At 35.5% G+C, this 6,540-nt stretch overlaps 1 long non-coding RNA gene across 2 annotated transcripts; it reads right to left on the reverse strand.

Annotated features, from left to right (window-relative positions):
- Positions 1-283: 283 nt before the first annotated feature.
- On the reverse strand, positions 284-3,038 carry LOC130172191 (uncharacterized). 2 transcript variants are annotated; one of them, XR_008828237.1, is made up of 4 exons: positions 2,970-3,038; positions 1,099-1,168; positions 629-707; positions 284-480 (listed from the first exon to the last, which is right to left on the reverse strand). It is a non-coding gene; the product is annotated as an uncharacterized LOC130172191 (long non-coding RNA). The 2 variants fall into 2 exon arrangements; XR_008828238.1 differs by lacking the exon at positions 2,970-3,038 and adding an exon at positions 1,260-1,282.
- Between the last annotated feature and the right edge of the window lie 3,502 nt (positions 3,039-6,540).

Below are 6,540 nucleotides of genomic sequence, written 5' to 3' on the forward strand. Positions count from 1 at the left end.
TGCACTGATTTCCAGGTAATAACCAAAGGTCCAAGTGTTGCACAGCATTATTCATAATCAGATCGTCCTATCATCATCCTGTGAAATTGCCAATAGCCAATATGATCGATATGATGATTGGCGGAGGCCTAAGCTATCACCAGTAGCTCTAATGATCGTCTATCCATCAGCATAACCTTTGTCTGTCCAGCTTCCACATAGATAAATACACATTTCCAAGCAATTCATGTGTCCACTTAATGTGTGGACTGTGCTGATGAAACTAAAAGACAACATTATACTGTATCATTTAGTGCTTTTATTAAGATATAGATATAGCAATACATACTTTAACTGCCCTCAGAATGTTTCCTTTAAATAGAGACATACTTCGTTTCTGAAGAATCTTGTCCTTTAAAATGAGGCTGGAAATCCATAGAACGGTTGCTTCTCATGGACTCAAGGCTGCGTGCAGGAGCGGATGATCTCTGCTGCTGGGTCCTGAAAGAAACAAAAGTTTGACAAAAAAGGGTAGACTAAATTAAATAAGAGCCAGACAGAAAGATTTATGTGAGTAGTGACATGACCTACTTCCTCAAAACTGGACTTCAACATACTTTTCTGAATCATGACTTGGTACTAATCTTACTTGTGTGGTTCGGTCGAGCTCTCGTGTCCCCCCCCCCCTCCAGCTTTGTCTTCAGACTGACTCATGGTAAAATTTACACCTTTAGACAAACAAACCAAACATGCTGTGTTAATTTGAATCAGTCCTGTCAATAAACAAATACAGTTTGGAAGCAAAGGGTCTGAATATGTTTGTAAATTAGAGTTTTTAATCTTTTGAAAACTCTCAATGTTTTCACGTTGTCATTACAAGTGTAGATTGATAAAAATGGAAGTTTTATACATTAAAGATTAATTTTACAACAATAAAGTGTGCACTGTATACACTGTATATAATCAATACAAATTAATCATATGTACTAGACTGATTACAGGTTTTGTAAACCACATATTTGTCCTCAAAGTAACTAGAAACTACATCTTAAACCGTGTAATGGAGTCAAATGTGCAATAGTTCCCTTTGACATGTAGTAAATAAGAAAGTGGCCGTACCTCCAAACTGAAGTCCTTTGTTTCCCTCTCCTCTTCAGTTTTATAGAGCTCAGCTGTCTTATATTTCATTCTTTACAAAAAAAAAAAAAAAAACACTATTAATTCAGATTTCACACAAACACAGAAGACACTTGATGAGAGTTTAGTGGGCTTCTTAACACCTTGCAGGCTGAGAACATGAAGGGAGTGACCATGGCTGAACAAGGTCTGGGATGCTGGTGATCTAGTGTGACATCTAGTGGCAGTGATGATTTCAGGCAACTGGCATGAAATGTGACAGTAACTAATATTAAAATCTATTTCTGTCTCAGCCATTTTTAACAATAATTCATGGATTACTTGTCTCTGCTAAAAGAATACAATAGACGATCGACGTTTTGCGCTTTTGTCGCTGTTTTTTATCTACTAACGACATTTGATCAAACCAGTACACAGTCATGTCAGTTCAGTTGGCCAATGCTCTGTTTTAGCAATTGTTAAGCAATGAAACAAGTTTTATTTACGATTTAAAGTTTAATCCACGGTTTCACGTATAGATCAATCCGGGAATAACTGGTCCATCTAAACATCTCGTTATCGGTTGGCAAACGACGTCGGCAGTTGACAGATCTCGCGAGAGTATGGCGCTGACACAGAGGCAGGTCTCCAATAAAGTTAATTTTCTCCTGATCTGTTGATTTTAAAAATGTAATTTTGATGTCAGAACGTTTTGAAGACGTGTGGCTTGCGAAAACTGGGTCCGATATTTATTTCGGTGACTATGGAGCGAAAGAATCTGTGATAATCTGAGATCTCGTTCACTTCGCCCATTGGAATGAATTAGTGATGGGTCGGTTGCGAACCAGAGCCGGATTAGAGCCGGCTCTTTGAAGTGAACGACGGGAGCCGGCTCGCTACCAAGAGAGCGATTTTTTTTTTTTTTTTTAATTGTCTTTTAAAGCCGCATTGGTCAACATGTGTGGCTGTGGCAGCGTCTGTGTGACTATACTGAGCAGGAGGGGGGAGGGGAGGGGTTACAGACACTTGCATTATGTGTTTTGTTTTTCACTGTACATGGTTGCACATTTTAATTTATATTTTGTTGAGTGATGTTTAGTTGATTTTGTGTTTTTTCACAAATTAAAATGGGTCTTTTTTATTTAAAATTGATTTATGTATATGTTATGTTAAGTTTATTAATAAAGCCATATACATACTATACATATGTTATATTTTATGTTTTTTTGCATTAGTTATTCATTTTACACATAATTTGGTAATAAATTAATTTAAGTAACAAAAAATTGGGAGCCGAAAGAGAAGGCTCTTTTTAGTGAGCCGATTACTTCTCTCCACAAAGAGCCGGAATTCCCACTAGAATGAATACAACCTGCTGCTGGTCTCCTAAACAGGAGGGAGGGAGGTGGAGACGGATACAGGAAATAAACAGAAAAGAAGCGTCTCGGTTTCTCTACTGTCCCTGCTACACCCCACTGTTTGTTATTGTTGAGCTAAACGTTTGTTTAATAAACTACTTTTCTTAAACCGTTCATATGGTGTGTCTCACACATGTGTCATGGTCCAAAAGGGTAATAATTACATTAACATGTCCTTCATTTTCATAAATCTGATAGAATCATACAGTATGAGTACGATGCCAATGAGCACAAAAACACAAATAATCATGTATGTATGTGTATGTATATTCCAAAACACAAATGTGTCTGACATCCTTTGCCTTTGTGGCCCAACGACGCAGTTGTACCAACGCTTCTTTTTTTATAAGCGTTTTAAATTCTCACAAACAGACAGCAAACAATTAGCCTAAATATGGATTAAGAGTTTTCCCGATATTCACGTATGAAACACCGTATCATAAAATGATGTCTTACCGTTACCGCCTTACATCCATCGAAAGGGAAAGTGAAAGTATTTTTGCAGCTCTGTTTAAGGAAATGGGTGTGGTTTCTGATAAGGGCTCTGCACTAGTTCTAGAAATACTGTAAAAGAAACAAGGCTGCTGCTGAAGTTTGATGATCCCATATCGGCTGTGGATTTTTCTAATAAAACACGTCTTTTAAAGCACTTATAAGCAACAACATAAGCTGAATTTATTTGAACTGTAGGCTGTTATCAATTCTTTTTTTCTTTTTCAAAAACTGCTACTTTGAATTATTAGCAAAACAAAACAAAAAAAAACCCAATGAAACCTACAGTTCATTTCTTACTAGACCATGAAAGTTTGACATATATACCTACCTATTGTATTCCTAATTCATGATGTTTCTTTGACCACCACAGGCTTCTCCCAGACTAAACCTTTGTTCAGCTTCTAAATCCAGTGTAAATCAATTTCATTTAACTTCTGTCAGACTTTTGGAGGTAAAGTTATTTTTGAGTGACTGTAAGCACTGATTTTTCTACTAAACGTTTCACTTCCACTCATTATTCAAATAACATAACAATAGTTTTACTGCACAAACTGTAGCCTAAGGGAGATTGTGATACTGTTTTGATGCAATTTTTCACACTATATTTTGATTCACACCCACCACATTAAATACATGTCGACTATATGTACTGTTCGCACCGGTCTCTGCTGTCAAGTCTTGTAAATATTGCTTGGTTGTTAACACAATCATATGTAGCAAAAAAAAAGTCAGTAACCAATGTACAATAAATGTTATGTTTAATTGATTTTATCTGAATCTGGTTGCAGGTAAATATTCAAAGATGTACGTGCATTTGTGAAATAAATAGAGTACACATACGCCCTGCTTCTGCAAATTCTTCATGGTTAAAATGTTAAGTGAGTGACAGACATGAATGTCAACTAACCGGCTTTGTTTTAAATGTTCTAATGAAATGAAATAACACATAACTACTATTGCATCACATGTGCTTATGTTGAGAGCTGCTGGCTTTTTTTCCAGGTAACAAGCAAACTCCTCCCCCATTACTCCCCTGGCCTCTGAAAACCCATGTTAAGCTCCAGCCTCCCTCTCACATTGCAGCCAGGCTCAGCAGCATTCTTACCAGCTACAACTTTCTCTTTTATTTTTTATCTTTTGCTTATTTTGTTTGTAATAACCTTTGTCGTGCAAGTCATATCGTTCGATCTGACTAAATGTTTCACAGTTTGCAAAAATGTAACTAGCCACTTAATTTGAGCTGAGTTAGAAGCTGCACCACAGTGTTTCTCATTAAGCTTCACTCTCAAATAAGTTGTCATACGCATGATTCAACATTTTAGTAAGATCCAAGTGAAGCAAAGTAGTGCAGAAAAGCATTAAAGGAAAGCTGTGGGCTAGTTAGATTTTCATAATCTGAGGCTATTCAGCTGTTCAAGTTTAATTTAACCAGGAGAGGAGAGAAGATCTACAGGAGCAGCTTGTATCAAATACATGTAACTTCATTTAAAGTCCATTAAAATGTGGTTTCACAGCTTAAGTGTTACTTATAATAAGTATATATTATGAAATATAATATAATAAAATAATATATAAATATATAAAGTAAAAAAAATCTATTTATCTATTTACTATGAGTGAAACACCTTGATAGTAGCTTGACAAAATAAAAACACAAACACAGCTCCTGCTAATTCCTGATTGGTTGTGACATGCTTTTAAAATTGAGCCTTGCCCACCTCAAACCAAGGAGAAGAGCACAAGCAAATCTCTAATATAATAATAAATAGTCAAAAATAACCGTGTAATTTAAAAAAATAATAATAAAATAATGTATGATCGTATTGGGAACCCCATTGGCAAGAAGCTGATCAGAAAAAAGGTTTTTGAATGTGTGTTCTGTATGGAGTATAATAAGTGTAAACATTTTGCCCTTTTCTTTCTTTCCCTTCCTTTTTCTTTTCTATTCATTTTGTGGAGGTTTTCACATTATACTTTAGCAAAAGTAGCAATATCACGCAAAAATACTAAGTAAAAATTAAGACTTGGATTCCCCCAAAGAGGTTAAAAACAACTAACCTTGACTTTAGTTGAACGTTTCATCTGCCTCCCTCACACCCATCAGTGGCTCGCGTCCTCATCCCATGCACCGCGCAGACACTGTAGCTAATATAACATGTAGTAGATAACTACGTAGGTTGTTTGATACAATTTACTTTTTACCGTCAGAGGTTCTGAAATACATTGTTAAGTACATACAGATGAACGCTAATGTTAGCGAGTTTCTAACTTTAGCCTTAAGTTACAGTTTAGCTAACTAATGTTAGTTTCTAACTTTGGCGTTAAATTATACTTGAGATAACTAATGTTAGCTAGTTTTTAATTTTAGCCTTAAGTTACAGTTTAGCTAACCAATGTTAGTTAGTTTCTAACTTTAGTGTTAAATTGTACAGTTGTTTAGCTAACTAATGTTAGCTAGCTTTTCATTTTAGCCTTAAGTTACAGTTTAGCTAACTAATGTTAGTTAGTTTCTAACTTTAGCGTTAAATTATACTTTAACTAACTAATTATAACTAGTTTTTAATTTTAGCCTTAAGTTACAGTTTAGCTAACTAATGTTAGTTAGTTTCTAACTTTAGTGTTAAGTTACAATTACAGTTAATGAAACAATTAAAAGTCGGATAATGTACTTCAATAACAGTTCATGCCTGTTAGTTGCATTAGTTAGTTAGTTTCATTTTCCCTGAACGACAGACAAACCGGTGAGGAATTCCTTCATGGTGTTTCACATGACAATCACATTAATCACTACCCGTGACCAGGTGAGTCCTTTTGTCATTTCGAAAGTCAAAAAAGTATTTAAAGCGGCGTCACTGTAGGTAACAGGTGTTATTAAGTAAAACACCTTCGAGACAGATCTAACTGACCTTGAAGCCTCAAGCCCAAGGAAAACCTGAAGAGAAAAAGGCATCAGTCAAAGATTTTCATTGAAATCCTGACAGACTGCTGGACTGAAGGTAATATAATTTTGCATTAACCAGTGATTAACTGATTTCCTTTAAGATTATGTTGTCTTCTTCCCTTGAACATGGTAGGCCAGTTAAGGTTGACAGGTCACAGGGAGCTTGTATTTTATCCTCCAGCTATGAAGCAAAACAATAATAGTAAATAATAATAATAATAATAATAATAATTATTATTATTATTATTATTATTGTGTAAATAGTTATATTTACAGTGGGTATTTTGAAGCAAGGTGAGTTAAAGAAAGTGTTTAATTATATCAGTGGTTTAATAGAAGACAATAGAATCGGGTGCAGGGATTTTGGCATACTGGGCACAATCTGAATCTGCAGGCTATGTGACACCCACTCGCTTTTTCTATACACAATCATTACAGAAGGATTGGGTGTAAAATGGTTCACACATTTTTCATAAATTCCCTGAAATGAGTCATTGACTAATATTGCACATGCTGTACTTAAAGTGAGTCAAATGGGTCGTACAGGTTGTTACAGGTTGGAGGTCTGAAGCCACAGGAAGTCTCTAGTGC

This window comes from Seriola aureovittata, chromosome 7 (genome assembly GCF_021018895.1).
Source record: "Seriola aureovittata isolate HTS-2021-v1 ecotype China chromosome 7, ASM2101889v1, whole genome shotgun sequence".
Classification (NCBI taxonomy): domain Eukaryota; kingdom Metazoa; phylum Chordata; class Actinopteri; order Carangiformes; family Carangidae; genus Seriola; species Seriola aureovittata.